Source organism: Solanum verrucosum, unplaced genomic scaffold, assembly GCF_900185275.1.
Source record: "Solanum verrucosum unplaced genomic scaffold, falcon-dt-bn FXZP01000034.1, whole genome shotgun sequence".
Classification (NCBI taxonomy): Eukaryota; Viridiplantae; Streptophyta; class Magnoliopsida; order Solanales; family Solanaceae; genus Solanum; species Solanum verrucosum.
In genome coordinates, this window is record NW_026019959.1 from 29,488 (window position 1) to 46,392 (window position 16,905).

The following is a 16,905-nucleotide window of genomic DNA, read 5'->3' on the forward strand; positions in this document are numbered from 1 at the left end:
ACACACGATGCAGGGTGCAGTAACCTTGAAATTTGACCTGCAACGATCAGTTACTTCATTTGAGTCCGCCAAAGAGGAGCTACTCTGGGAATCAGCAGTTGCTTATGCTCTTGGCATCAGAAGTCGCAACATACGCTGCATCTAATAACCAATTTTAATAGCAGTCAATGTTTTTGCTTCTGAGATACAAAACATATTCCTTGCTTTCCAAGTTCCAAGTTCCAAGTTCTTCTACTTCCCATCATCAAGAGCAACAGACACAACCGATGAGCCTTCAAAAACTTCTACGACTGTCCCTCTATGCCTGAAAAGAAAACAAATTGAAAGGTCAAACTAGCACACATCAAAGAAAGGGTGGTACAGATTTATATGAATGCTCTTCTATACAATTTGATATTTAAGAACCAGCAAGGGAGTCACGCTAGTTAAAAGCCCAAATGAACATTGTAACTAAATATAATGTGTTCCTTTTCTTTATCCTACTATATCCTTGTGTCCCAATGCAATTCACTTGCTCTACTGATTGCCCTTTTCTCATTGCTATCATGAGTACTAATCCAGAATATCACAGCACTCATTTCCATTAAAGTTGCATAAATGTTAAGTATGCATAGCAATCAGCTTGATGTAACAATAAGCTTACTAGGCATTATCAGATGAATGATGAACTTCCACTCTCTTTCCTTTTGCATCTTTTCCCAACTTCTGCAGTATCCAGTTAGCATACAAGAACTTATCCATTGTATTGTCTTCATAAACAGCAGTTCCCAAAATGCCGTTCAATCATTCAATGAAACAATAAGAGTCAAGGGGAATGGTGATAATATTCTTGGAAATACTTTATTTAAATCGAGTTTAAGAGAGAAAAAAAAGTCTAAGTTCTGTGTTTCTCTTGTTCAATTAAATTTTATATTTACTCATTAATTCATTTCAATAACTACTCCCGGATTATTTTTGTTCAAATTCTTCATTTAAGAGAGAAACATAAATCTTCTGAATTGCTCCCAGAAAAAAAAAACTCACATATAATAAAAGACTTCTTTACATTAGAATCAAATATAATTGATCCGTCCATTTGCCATCTCTTTCCAATTTCCAACAAACAATTCATCTAGTCAATGCAAGACTAACAAGCCAACACATTATGTAATCAGGCTTTAACTCATTTACACACTGATACGTTACAGGTGACCACCTATTCCATATTCTTATTTTAATGTGGAACCATTACCCCCTTTTCAAGACAATAACAAATTTAGGTAAAAGTGCTATTATACAGGCGCCTCACACATGCATTATATATATGTGGCACAAACAATCACTCCCTCTTTCCTCAAAACAATTACTCCCTCCATCCCAATTTATGTGGCACCGTTGACTTGGCCCAAAGTTTAAGAAAGAAATGAAAACTTTTGAAATTTGTGGCCTGCCATTTCTATAGGTATAAATCATTTATTTAAGGCTAAAAGGGCAAAATTTAAAGTTAGAATGTCTCCCATGATAAAAATCGTGACATGCTTTTAGAGACGGACTAAAAAGGAACGTGTGTCACATAAATTGGGACGGAGGGAGTATACATAACTTAAGATTTGCATATCCACGAACATTAACTTCCTCCACAATTATCAACAGATTATACTATGCAAAACATTCATAAATGCCGATTGTATGCCATTGTTTGGAATGATCTGTCATTAGTTAATCAAGATCTTGAAAGGGCCTTGACCCTCCAATGATAACAGTTCTCCTTGCCAATCATTAACCCTTCTAATGAGCTCAATTGACATTTCAGTGAAGTGGTTCTAATCTTTTTCCTACCAAAATAGGACGAATCCTAAATAGTTTTTTTTTTTTTTTTTTATAAAGGTGACTTTATATTCATATAAAAACTCATCAGCAAAGCCTGATGAGGTGGGATTCACAGCCCCCAGGGGGTAATTTCAAAAGCCAAAAACTGGGCAAAAACTTTACAATTGAAGCTATAAAATCCACTAAACTATCTACCTCCCCCACCAAATTCTGTTTACACCGAAAGTACAGCTGGCTCAAGCTATTCATCTTTTTTTTTTTTTGAACATTGGTAAAGTTGTATTCTTCAGCATTAAGGACATGCTGGCCACCTTCAAAATTTACAGCCCTAAGCGAAATTACAAGCTCCCTATTAATTCTATAATTTGATCTACATCTTCTATGCAAAGTTGTTTACACCAAAAAGTAAAGATACCAAACAATTCCATTTTACTTTGTGAATGGAATTAGATCTATCTTAAAAACATCTCCCATTTCTTTCCTTCCACACTGACCACCATATGCATGATGGTATTAGCTTCCACCACTTCTTTTGAGTCTTGCTACCCCCTCTTCTGATCCAACATTTAAAAAGATCAGAGGTGTGTTCTGGCATAGACCAGCTACAGCATGTGATGTTGAGAAACAGCTCCCAGATCTGTGCAGTGAATTTACAATGTAAAAATAGGTGATTGTTTGTTTCCCCAGTCAAATTGCACAGGAAACACCTAGGGACTAGTTGCTTTCCTTTCTTCTGCAGCACTTCTTGAGTTAAGCAGGCTCTTTTGATGACTAGCCAAGTGAAGCATTTCACTTTGGTGGGGATCAATCCTCTCCAAATACTCTTTCAGTGATGATGGTAGCCTCTAACCCAACTTGTATGCCTTTCTTGTAAGCACTGTTTACTGTGAATTTGCCATCCTTGTTGTGCTTCCAAATAACTCTATCTGGTGCATTTGTTACTAGATTGATTCCCCCCAATTTTCCCAGGAAAGAAGCCACTCTATCTACTACCCAGTCATTCAATAGCCTTCTGAAAGATAGGTCCCAGCCTTGAGTTGTCCAGCATTCACATACTCTGGCTTCAGGATTGTTGCAGATTGAGAAAAGATCTGGGAATGACTCACTTAGAGGAATTTGATCAATCCATCCATCTCTCCAAAACTTGATCTTGTTGCCATTTCCAATTTTGAGAAACACATTTTCTTCCATAGAGTTCCATAAAGCTCTGATTGACCTCCATACTCCCCATCCATAGGGTTCTGACACTATCTCTGTACACCATGGGTTCAATTCCCCATACTTTGCCACTATCACCTCCTTCCATAGGGTTCCTTCCTCACTAGTGTATCTCCACAACCACTTCATCAAAAGGCTCTTGTTTTGGATTCTCAAATTTCTAATACCCAGTCCCCCTCTTTCTTTGCTTAGCATCACAGTATTCCATTTCACTAAATGGTAACCCTTGCCCTCTCCCTCTTTGCCTTTTTTCCAGAGGAAGTTTCTTCTCAGTCTGTCCAGCTTTTTGATAACTATTGGAGGAATTGGAAGTAGCGACATAACATAAGTTGGCAGTGAATCTAAATCAGAGTTTATCAAGATCACTCTACCCCCCAAGGATAGATATTGAGCCTTCCATCTTGATAATTTTTTTTCTGCTTTTTCCAGAATTCCATCCCATATCCCCAAAGCTTTATGTTTGCTCCCTAGTGGCATTCCCAAGTAGGTTGTCGGCAATTTCTCTACTCTACACCCTAGAATGCTTGCCAATCCTTGAATCTGAGGCACCTCCTTGACTGCAATCAAGCTGCTTTTCCCCCAATTGACCCTTAGCCCTGATACTGCTTCAAATAAGTTCAGAATCAATCTGATGTAGTTCAGCTGTTCGGCTTCTGGCTCACAAAGGATGATAGTATCATCTGCATATAGCAAATGGCTGATCTCCTTTCCATTCCCTATTCTGTCTCCTATTTGGAAACCCTTAATCCACCTGTTCTGTGTAGCTATTCTCATCATACTGTCAAAACCTTCCATTGCTAGAATAAAGAGAAAAGGTGACAGTGGATCACCTTGTCGCAGCCCCCTTTCTGATGCAAAGAAGCCAACAGGTTAACCATTTACTAGTATTGAGAACTTGACTGTTTTAATGCACACTTCTATCCATTTTAACCACTTACTGCCAAAGCCCATTTGTCTCAAAACATTCAATAAAAATGCCCAATTTACATGGTCATATGCTTTCTGGATGTCTAACTTGCATAATACACCCGCAACTCCACCTTTCATCCTTGAATCTATGCACTCGCTTGCTATCAATGCAGCATCCATGATCTGTCTCCCTTTTATGAAAGCCATCTGATTTTTATTGACCAGTTTGCTCACCACCCTCTTAAGTCTTTCTGCCAGTAACTTAGCTATGATTTTCTAGACCCCTCCTATCAGACTGATTGGCCTATAATCTTTTAATTCTGAAGCTCCAGCCTTTTTAGGGATTAGAGCAATGAATGTTGCATTGAAACTTTTCTCAAAATTCTGATTGGAGTGGGAATGTGATAGAGTGTTAATTATGTCCTCCTTCAAAACTTCCCAGAAAGTCTCGAAGAAAATCATTGGAAAACCATCCGGTCCAGGCGCCTTCTCCTTAGCACACATCCTAATACTTTCTAGGATTTCTTCTTCCTCAAAAGGTCTTTGCAACCATAATTGTTCTTCTCCAGTTATCATATTAACATCTTGAATGTTCAGATCAGGCCTCCAGCGTTCAGCTTCCTTGTATAAATTTATGTAGAAATTTTGGACAGCCTCCTTGATCATAGCTGGATCTTTCACAATGTTACCTTCTATATCAAGTTGTTCCATAGTATTGAACCTCTTATGAGAGGTGGCGATTCTGTGGAAAAACTTTGTATTCTTATCTCCATGTTTCAACCATTGTACCCTGGATCTTTGTTTCCATGCTATCTCCTCTTTCTTGGCTATCTCTTCAAACTCCATGGCCAGATTTGCCTTCTGTAAAATTTCATCATCAGTAAGCATTCTGCGTTCCTGTATTATCTCCCAGTTTGCTATCTGACTTAAAATGTCTTCTTTTCTCTGCCTCCAGTTACCTTTGTTTTCTTTGCTCCATTCTTTCATCTTTACCTTTAACAATTTCATTTTCTCAGCTAATATATATCCTGCTCTCCCCTCAATGTTGAAAGAATCCCACCATTCCTTTACCTTGTCTTTGAATCCTTCTACCTCCAACCACCAAGATTCAAATTTAAAATAAGATTTTTTCCATTCCCAACCACCACATGTTAGCATAATAGGATTATGATCAGATGTTATTTTTGGTAGGACATTTTGTTTGATGTGAATGAAGCTTTCCCCCCATTGTGCACAATGAAGAAATCTATCAATTCTTGAAGCACTCATATGATTGTCCCCTCTTCTCCAAGTATAAGATCCTCCAAATAAAGGAGGATCAATCAACTCCAGCTCCTCAATGCAAGAGGAAAAATCTGTCATAGCACCACTAAGTCTGCGGCAGTTTGTTCTCTCTGATGGGTATCTAGTAACATTAAAATCTCCACAAACTATCCATGGTCCTACAAACCTTCCTCTGATGGCTATCAATTCCTCCCACAGCACCTTTCTGATCTTGATTTTCTGAATGCTGTTAAGTTTCCCATCATGTGACCTTTCATTTCTTTCCTTCCACAATGTCGACCAATGCAGGCTGGGATGCATTTCCACCAGTCCTCTTTGGATCTTCTTCTTCTGCCCACTCCTTCCCACTATCTCAGCAGATCTAAAGTAGTCTTGGGCATTACCCAGTTAACACCAAGTATACATAAGAACATGTCCCACAGATTTATAGATGTTCTGCAATGTAAGAATAAGTGACTGTTAGCTTCGGCCTCTTCCCCACACATGTAACACCTTGAGAAAATCTGTATACCTCTTCTTTGTAACACTTCATAAGTTAGACATGCTTTCCTAATTGCCAACCAAGTGAAACCTGAGACCTTGTGAGGAATCTTGACTTTCCAAATTAGTTTCCAAGGCAATTCCATTTCCATAGTCTGATTAGAATTTAAGCTCCAGTAACAAGACTTCACAGGAAAAATCACTTTCTTGTGCATTTTCCAAATTGGAGTATAAGGACCTTCAATGACACCTGGACCTGGAAATGCATTTAGTGTCTGTAGTAATCCTGCTACTCTATCAACCTCCCAGTCATTTAAAGCCCTCCTAAAGATCAAATCCCAACCTTGAGGGCTCCACACATGTGCCACAATGTCCATCTGTTGTAGGCTCAATATATAAAGATCTGGGAACATGATCTTCAAATTCTCTTCCCCTAACCAGAGTTCATTCCAGAAACTGGTTTTCACCCCATTTCCAATCCTAAAGTATAGATTGGGGATCAAGGATGGCCACAGTCTTTTGATTGTCTTCCAGACAGAGCATCCAAAGGTACCATTTGCTTCTTCAGTGATCCAATTGTTTTGAAGACTATTTTTGTGATATGAATCTCCTCCACAAAGCCAGATATTCACTACAGAACCTCCATAGCCATTTCTTCAACAAGCTGACATTCTGCATACTCAATTTCTTTATACCCAAACCACCCCGCATTTTGTTGAGTGTCACTACATCCCATTCAACAAGATTATACCCAAGCTTCTCTTTTTCCCTGCCACAGGAAGACTCTTCTTGATTTGTTGATTTTCTTCTCTATACTTCTTGGTATTGGGAATAAGCTCATCATATAAGTAGGAAGTGCATCCATCACTGATTTGATAAGAGTTATTCTGCCTCCCAAGGATAGATACTGGTTTTTCAATCTTGATAGCTTCCTCTCATATCTTTCCAAACTTCCACCTCTTTGTTCTTAGCACCAAGGGGCATTCCAAAGTATTTTGTTGCGAAGGAGGCCACCTGTCATCCTAGGTTCTCAGCAAGCACCTGCATGTTTGCAACCTGGTTAACGGGGTATAAACAACTTTTATGCCAATTGACATGAAGTCTTGATATTCCTTCAAAGATGGCTAAATAGTTGAAGGGTAGAGGCTTTCAGTCATAATCCATCACACGGTAGCTTCGTGCCACTTGCTTTTCAACCAAGCGCGATGACCAATTGTGTGAATCGACAGTTCCTCTTGTTCTAGGTTAAACCTGCCTCCTTGGGACTTAGCTCTAAAAATGAATTCCCAGCTAGCCGATTACCTCGCCCACTGAAGCTTATCCTCCTTAAGCACTCACTTCAACTCATGTCCTGCAGTGGAAGCTGTAGCCTAAGAGCCCTAATTGTACAGGTACAGATCAGAGGCTTCCTCTTTCATATTGATGAAAGCTCTAGGCACCTCTTAAAAGATCCAACTTCCCCCTTGACATAGTTCAAAAAATGTACAGATCTTAAATAATTAAAGGGAACTGTTTTTGTTTAATATCTAAATAGCCAGAGTTACAACCAGTAGCAGCCTGAGATTGCAAAGTTTTCTAATCTCTAGAAAATTAAAATCAAAACTAATATTCTTAATAGGGCAGAAATGCAGCATAAACAGCAGTCCGCAAAATGCCATTCAGTTATTCAATGAAACAATAAAAGTCGATGGGGAATGATGAGACTATTCTTGGAAACACTTTCCACATTTTAACATAGCAAAATCTGCTGCAAGAACACCACAAAAGGTATATGATGCTGTCAATAACAAATTTCTGATATTTAATTCCAGAACAGAAAAGTTTAACCTGATGCACATCCATATTCACCCCGTGTTAAGAAATACAATTGCACTTTATGAGAAAGGCACCAAAGCAAGACCAATAAATTAATAATCTTAAAAAGCAATATCTAAGGTGAACCTGATGCCATCACATTGGCAGTGCACTCAGCGCTGGCAAATGTCACAACAGACCATAGGTGTTGATTCAGAATCTCTATATACCTACAGTATAAAAAACAATTAATTGCATTCCCCATAGACATATGGGAAGAAAAACAATCACTTGCTTTGGGAAGGCAATGAAAGCAAGAGGCATCACGTAAAAATATCCGACAACTTACCAACTTCGCATTAGTAAACCACCATGGTACAAAGAACCTCATTGTAAGATCAAACAAAGAGAAGCTCAGATAATAAAAACCGCCATAATATCTACCTTCAAACAAACAGGACAGTAGCTTCCCTTCAGAAATAATCTTCCACAGGCATCACAACAAGTGTATCCTAAAAACCACCTGCCATAGATCAAGATATCAGTAGTTCAGAGGCAATAGGATATGCAATGCCCTAAAAAAATTTCATAGGACATGCAAAGCCTTAAATAATTTACCTAGGATATCAATGCCTTAAATGATTTCCATACATCACATGCAGCACACAACATTATTTTATGCTATTGCAATAATTTGTATTGGGAATCTCGAAAAGACATTAGTGCGGAAAATTCACGGTGCTACAGGCAAGCCAAAAACTAGAGAACTGAGTTAACTTCCTTTCAAAGGCCTTATCAGAATATATAATGTAAACCAAATGGAACTCCTACATGATGCTCCTCTGTAAATATACAGAAAAAAACAGCATAGAAAAGTACATGAATAAGCATTTTAACTAAAATGGAGTTAATTAGAATGTTCAATTAACATTTATAGCAAAACTTGAATCCAAGAGGATATCCCACTAGCAGCTCATGGCCCCATACTACATACCTCAGGCTCAGTCCATTTCCTAGAACATTAGAATAACAGCTGTGACAGTTTGTGTTTGGAGCAAAAATAAGGCCCACTGCTAACGTTCTGCACATCCCAAAAACAACTAATTATAATCTACTTTTATCATTATAAAAAACTGAAAGAGTAAGACACAGGAATCCACCTTGTGTGGAGGCTGCATACAGTAACAGTGTTAAGCTGCATCACACCTTTTGCAAAACATGAACTTTTTTGGATCTCCGGTTCTTCGACAGCCCTACACCAAACAAGGAGCCTACACACAGTCAGTATATATGAGCAACATAGTGAGCATAAGAACATGAGTTGAACAATAACATAGACATCAAATAGCCAAAAATGCAATAATCACAAGAGAATGATCCAGAATACATCTCCAATAATGAAACAGAAGAGTTGCTTTCCGCAAAAGTGTTTTTTTTTTTAAAAAAAAGAGCACCACATAGTTTCATTTATAATCCTACTTGATAGGGACACTTCCTCACCCGCTTCCTTACACATGAAACACAAACTGACGCAAACAACGCACACCTTCCTCAGCACCCTTTGAGATCCATATTGTTGCTAAATGGAAAATGTCATCTCCTCCCTAACCAATAGTTTTTCATGAAAGGACTTCAAAGAGGACATTCCAATATTTCCAAACCCCACCTCCAAACATTGGAATCAAAGAACATTTCATTGCTTCCAAACCCCACCTCCAAACATCGAAAATATCTACCGGATTGACTTGTCTATGTAGTAAGGCAAGGATTCTGTATATCCTCAAAATTTCTTTTTCTTTTTCTTCAAAGATGACAATTTCCTTGTATGCAAATCCCCAGCTTCAACTAATGCTGATTTTGAGCTTCTTTTTGCTTCTCTTCCAACTTTATGTATAGTTACTAAAGCAATTTAATATGAAATTGAATGCCGCAAAAAAATTATTGTTATAGTGATTAATTCTTTTAATAGTTAATTTATTGAGAATCTAAAATCAATGTTGCTATTGACCATCATTATTCTGTGACCTTGTTGAAATTTATTTTCATTCTATTTCAGTTTAGGTATTGAGTCTATATATAGTCATTATTGTATAACAGGTACTGAAAAAAAATGTTAATCACTATTTGATTTTATAAGTACTAAATTCATATATTTAGGTAATTTCATATGGTTGATGAATCGTACGCTGCTTATTGCTTTTGATTAAAGCTTTGAAGACTTTATTGCTTTTTTTGCGATTTTCATTTTTTAAAGCACTGATCAAATCCTACCAATATCCCGACCTACAGGGCTATTTCTCTATCCCCCAAGAAACCTCCATAGTTAGAAGCAAATCCCGTGGTGCCAGGGAGGGAGTACCGAAGGAAGGGATAAAGGCTGGTTGGTTATAACATACTGTTTGATTTGGTTTGGTTACCCATTGGTTAGATGGATTAAACTTCCTCATTCCAAAATATCTTAAGGTTGAATGTAAAACAAAAATTAAAATCGAAGTCCTCCTCAAAAAAAAAAACTACACCAAAGAACACAAGGACAAAAGCACAAAGACCAAAAAAGAAAGCTGGAGAAACAGAAGGCCGGGGGGGAGAGGGGGGGAGGGGGCAAAAAGAAAATCTAATCTGATTCGGTGACACCTTGCAAACTGACATGACAAACTTTACACCATAAAAAGTGAAACATGGAAAAAACGGAACTATAGTGACTCATTTCACATTAAATGACTTCTTTTTAAATAATTGTGGCACCCTGATAGCGCGGATTAATTCCACAGGGTACCTTCCACCAGCCCACTTACCAGGTAACTCTGTCTAACAACCCAAGAAATCATCTAGTGTCATTAAATAACTTCTTACAACCAGGGATTGGAGTTTCAACGTGGGTTTATCATTATAAGCTATTATTGCTTGCAGCTAATTTGGCTTTGACATGGTGCTTATCTGAGTTGGGTCCACTTGATCTAGCGGAAAGTAGTCTTCCCTGTTTCTTACAGGACAAAAGGTAGTTGAGATGGCAAGTGTATGATTAGTGGCCAATGGGTTTGTGTATAAGTGGGGCCATGGGTCAAATTCTACCTGTTTCGCCATCTCCATTGACTGGCATACACCATACACATATGGACGGATTCATTTAAGAGCATTGGCTTAAAAGCAATATCTTTTCTCAATTGACTGTCCATGCCGTCAGATAGAGATGTTGAAAAAAACCTCTTTCCATAGTTTTGACATCCACCTTAGTCAGGATCTTTTTTTTAATCAGTGTACCTTACCCAAGATTGTGGGTCAAAACTGACATGGGTGATCTCTCATAGGTCTAGGCAGCAGGCTAGAACCTAAAATGCCTAAATATGAAAACCTCCGGTTGTTACATATGGCTAGCAAAGAAAATTAGGGGATCAATTGATATCTCTGATTAATTTATTATTCCATTTTGTTAGGTGATAAAGTCAATGTCTTGTCGAATTAGCTTTGACCTTCTTATTCACAAAAAAGAAAAAGAAAGCAACTCAGCGTACAATTGTCACGTTTTGGGCAGTTATTAAAAAGCAAAACCAACTATGTTTCATTATTTTATTGAAAGGAATCAAAAGTTTTACCTCACAAAACCGGCATGAGGGACATCTCCATGAACTCCAATGGAAGAGATCTGTCGGAAGGGGCATATTAGCAAGAGTACAACACTAAAAACTGACAAATCTTGTGGCCAATAAGAGTACCTCTATGTTGACCCACCAAGCTTTCAGGCAGCTTCAGTGATACTTCTTCCCGCAACTTTTGCATGACATCATTTTCCTTGTTCTTTCACCTCCTTCATTTTCACTGGAAAAGCATAGCCTGCACATCACTTTGACATTAGATAGACCCTGTTCTTCTCCACCAACATCTTTCATAGAGCCCTGAGGGCAGATATTTATTTGTAAATAAAAAGATTGAATACTATCATTTAATAATTTAGGATTCCAGCTCCCAGCCTCCACACCCCCAAGAGAAAAAGAAATGAATATCAGTAGAATGAGCGATGAATAGTGGTTATTACATGTTCAGTAACAGTGCACCTTTAGAATACGCAAATTCTGCTGGTGAGTGACAAAATCTATTTGGTTGAATTGGAGGAACAACAAAAGAAACATCCCAACCATTATTTAGATTTTAAATCCAAATGTTGTTTGGAGCACTAGCAGACCTTTACTTTTACAGGTCACTTGGTTGGCATGCTAGTTATGTGCGGAGGAATTGTTTATATGGTGATTAATAATGATGGGGTTGTTAATGCGATCATTAATAGCGAGAAGATTGTTATACATGAATTACTTACTTTAAAAGGGCATTTTGTCTTGAGATAGTTTAATCCCCACATTGTGAATATATGTATTCTTATTCCACATTCTATTCCATATTAAATAATAAATGTTTCATACAACTTAATGCAGGAATTGTTTAGGGAAAAAGAGAAAAAGGGGGGGAGGGATTCATCACCAATATTTGATTGGATCGCTAATGCCGCCAACCAACTTTGTATTAGTTATACTTTGATTAACTTTTTTCATGTGGCCAACCAATTAGGGGTCGTTTAGTAGAGTGTATTAACAAAAATAATGCATGCATTAGCTCTGTATATTAGTAATACCTTGTTTGGTACACTTTTTTATGTTATGTATAACTAATGCTTGTATTAGTTATACACTCTATTGTGTATTAAGGTGTGTATTACTAATACCATGGATTTCTATGTATTAGTAATGCAAGGGGATCAATGCATGCATTAGCACGGTTAAAGACTCAACTACACCTCAAAACCCTTTTTACATGTTTTCCACCATAATTGTGGAGGATATCTTTGTAAATAAATATTTTTATGCAATGGATGCTATTTTTAATACACCAAACCAAACAATGCATAAGAAACAATCTATGTATAATTTATGCAAGCATAACTAATACAAGCATGACTAATACACTCTATTTAGCATTATTTTTTTACACCCTACCAAACGACCCTACTGTATTATGTTTTGCGGGGTTTTATGTTGATATTAATGCTAATTATTGCAATACATCAACCAAAAAAAACTTAGAGCATTATGCCTAAAGTTGTCCACTTCATAGAACATTATCACACACTCAAGTCTCAAGTCATTATAGCCAAATAACTTAAATGTAGCCCAAAAAGTAGAGATTGAAGCGTGTGACTAAAATGCATTTAACTAACAGCCTTCACTAAATGTTTTGTCTCTCTCAAATAAAAGGAATTTTCAAAGATGATCTATTAACTGAATTAAGGGTGTGTACAACTGTACATTCTAGGCATTTTTTTTTGATGAAGTAATAAGAAATTTCAATGTTTGCCTCAAGAAGATGCAGAATAGGTAATGGTATACATATCAGATTTTGGAAGGATAGGTGGCTGGACAATGATGGAGGAATTCCCAAGTCTATTTCAAATAGCATGTGAACCAAATTCTTCCATCTCTCAGAATAGGGAAGACAAACACCTGGAATGTTCTATTCAGAAGGAACCTACAAGACCGGGAAATCGAAGAAGTGGTCAAGTTGCTTTTTAGGTTAGAAGGCCAGGTGATAAATGTCAGGGAAGCAGACAAGTTAAGGTGGGTAAGTGACAAGGTAGTAGATACTCGGTGAAAGCAGGCTATGTAACTCATATGCTCCTAATGAAGTGCTTGATCACTGGCCAAGGAAGTTGATATGGAAGACTAAGCTCCTAACAAAGATCATATGCTTCAGTTGGACAGCTCTTCATGAAGCTTGCCTCACTCAAGACAACCTTAAGAAAAGGAATTTTCAGATTGCCAGTAGATGTTACATGTCTGAAAATTCATTTTCTTAAGGTTGTCTTGAGTGAGGCAAGCTTCATGAAGAGTTGGTCCAACTGAACAACTCATAAATTTCTCAATCCTATAGGAAGCACCATGAAAATTCATTCTCTTTTGAGAGAAAATATCAGAACAGGCTAAATCATCTGTGTATCTTTTCTTCTCCTATAGTGGAATACTATACAAACACTTAAAAGTTTAAAATGTAAATGGAGTTAAATTATCAAGTACCCTGAAACTATTCATACAAACCAGAATGTCTATACCTTTTTGTGGACCACATAAACTCTTTTCTCCCTCAACAGAAGAAGCCAGCATTCAAATAAAAAGAAATACAATAGTCATGGCATACAATCCACACGAAATATAAACAGACAAGTGATCTGAAAACAGATCATCTCAGCAACCATCTATGTCATTATCCTGACTGTTAAATAGGACAACAGAGAAGTCGATTGATTAAACAATCATAATTTTCACATTCCACATACAAATTCATGAAAACCTACGTTTTTTAGAACTGCGGTTCCTAACCTCCACATCTCCAGACTCAAATCGTCTAGCAAAATCCTCAGCCACCATAGATGCAGAAGCAGCTTTCTTCTGCAAAGCAACACGCTTAGTCTTAGCTGAAGCAATAGCAGCCGCCTCTTCACCATCCCCGCTGCTTCCACCACCCCCATCACCAACAGGCGCTTGTGGGGGCGGAGCAACATTAAGTTTGGGCACCTTAACCTGAATTGTGGCAGGTTGTTTGGCCTTAAGACCCCATGGGTCCTTGAGAAACTCCTCAAGTTTAGTCAAATCACTGAAGAACTCATTTTTACGCTTTGGAAACCCATCTGGGCAGAAGCAGATCTTTCGACTGCACCAAAAAATGCCAAAACACTCAATTGGGTCAGAAATTCAAAAGAAAACAACAAAACACAAAACCAAGAACCCGATTTCACATCCATCGATAAAGATAGAGATAGATAGCAGATCCTCTACCTACACCACAAAAACTCCAAAAGCCACATCTAAAAACGCTCAATGGGTCATATAAACCCCAGTAAACAACTTAAAACCATAAAACAAAGAACCCCATTTGGATCCTTGGCGGCTTGGCCTAGATAAGAGAGAGTAGAGAGAAAGAGAAAAAAATAAACAAAATTATAAACAAATAATACAAAAATAAAAGAATGTAGTACCAGGTAAATGGGCATGCTGTGTGAAAGGCCATACGCGAGATAAATTTTTTTGTGTATGAGGAATTTTTCAAGAGCTTAAATTGGGGAAAAGCTCATTTGGGGGAAAAGAGAGAGAGAGAGATAAAAGGGGATGGGCGTGACTTCTGAGGTGTTTGGGGATACACAATTTTGTTTATAAGGTGAAGCAAAATTCACATTTGGCCCATTGAAGTTTTCAAAATGTTGATAGAATCTATGATTGTTTGTATAGTAGTGGCAAAAAAGGGAAAAAAGAAAAGGTTTTAAAAAGGAAAGAAGAAAAACTTTCAGAAAAATACTTATGGTCACTGAGAGTAGATTTTCAAAATTTATTTAACCATAAAATTTGATCAGATTTAGAAAATCTGATTTTTAAAATATTTTCAAGTTCCCACCAATTATGGGTTTTGGGGGACATGGCTTCTTCTCCGAGCTAACTGGTCATGCAATATGCTTCTAGTTCATAGTTACAAGTTATTGTCAGCTCTCTAAGATCTACTTGAAAGTCCAAGCAGTTACAAGGTCGGCAAAGACCTGCTTGGAAATATATTATAAAGAAACTAAAGGAGCTCAATTTTGATGATTTTTTTGAAGCAAGGCCGGGACATAAATTAGGAGTTGTAACCCACAAGACAAGAGAAAGAAGGCACAAATCAAAATATTAATCATTGAAGAATTGAATTTGATTCTCATTTCCTGTGAGGAAAGGAAAGTTTGAAGAGCTTACATAGTTCATTGTATGAGTCATGGTCATCAAGTCCAATTCTGCATTTGACACTCACAGGAAGATTTGTATTTGCAGCAATTATGCACATGGACGCAGCATACAATTTTCCTTGTAGAAGTTGTGCATATGTCCGAGCAACTATACAGAAAAATAATATATTTGATGTATCAAGCAAGGAAATCTTAACCTACGGATCAAGCATGAGAGCACACCAAAACACCCATGTCCAGCGACTCTGGGGTTAAGACATCCGCAACTGTTAAATAAACCAGAAAAAGTATCAGTTATGGGTCTAAATAAAAGCTAGAAACTTATATTTTAGATAGGAAAAGCAGAGCGAACTTAAAATTAATTTCATCATAGCCATATGGAGTTGCCAGTTGTGTCGCTTTGGCCAAATTCTTCAAATGATTTCACCCAATTTGCAGCACTATAGGATGTTGCTCAGGGCCATATGCCAAGAATCTATCCTGGTATATTAGAAAAATCACATAAATGTCAGATTTCACTGCACAATAGAAACACATAAGCATTAGTCAGTGACAAGGTGCTCTTAAAGGTCCATGCCGCAAGCGCAATAACATATCAGTACAAGAAAGTTCCTTTTGAAGATCTACCCAGGTTAAAATAATATATCATCTAGGTCCCTTCTTTGCCACGCATTTCACAACAAAGAAATAAATATTCCTTTTTTAGGAAACCATCTAACTGGGACAAGGGTCTTAGTTTAGGGAAACAAAAATGACCAACCAATTTGGCTAACTTGGCCCTTGAAAGACAACCCAAAGATTCTATAGTAATTGATATAAAAACAGTACGATTCATCGATTTAGTAAATCAAATGCAAGTGTCAGGTGCCATCTATAGAAGTGTTAACTGTAAGCTTCTCTTTGTAGAAGGTCAGTTTACATCATGTAGAAAGTAGGCATATAACCACAGAGACATACACCCACTATTTCCTTTTATCATGAAAATTGGGGCTGGCAGCAAGAGGATCAAGATTAAAGAAAGTAACTTTTGACTATTTCACTGTCTCATGACTTAAATTTTGATTTCTGCACATTCAGTGAAAATTTTAACCGGTACATTTGAGTTAAATTATTGTAAACGAGTTTGAATCCTCTGTAATTGTGAGCCTTCACATACTATATAGCACATATATGTTCATCTCTTTCTCATTTCTTTTTGTTTAGAATAAGAACAAAGGATTAACTCGCACGATTCTCTCTTTTTTGCTTAGCTCTACTCATCAGTGAGAAACAGAAAGGTACTTTATGGTTGGGTAGAGAAGCACTAGAGTCTTACTCCATGCAGCAGAACTTTACCAAATTGCCAGTCTGGTAGACAATTCTGTGTAGAGCCACGCCTTTTTTTGAGATAAGGCGAGCCAAAGTTCTGTAATGCTTATCTGTGCAGTCCATCATGGGGGGCAACACTGTTTAAATACAAAGGCTTATAAATACTAGGGAGCTCTTTTTATTATTCTTTTAAGTAAGAAATATTAGGGAGCTTATTAACTTTGTAAAGAGAGAAAATTAGACTTCTGTATGCACACAACTGAACCAAGGAGGAGCGTCTTTCTTGAACTTTCATAAAAGAAGTTTGATGACCCACAGATTTCTTCTTCCCTCTTATGAACCTTTCCATT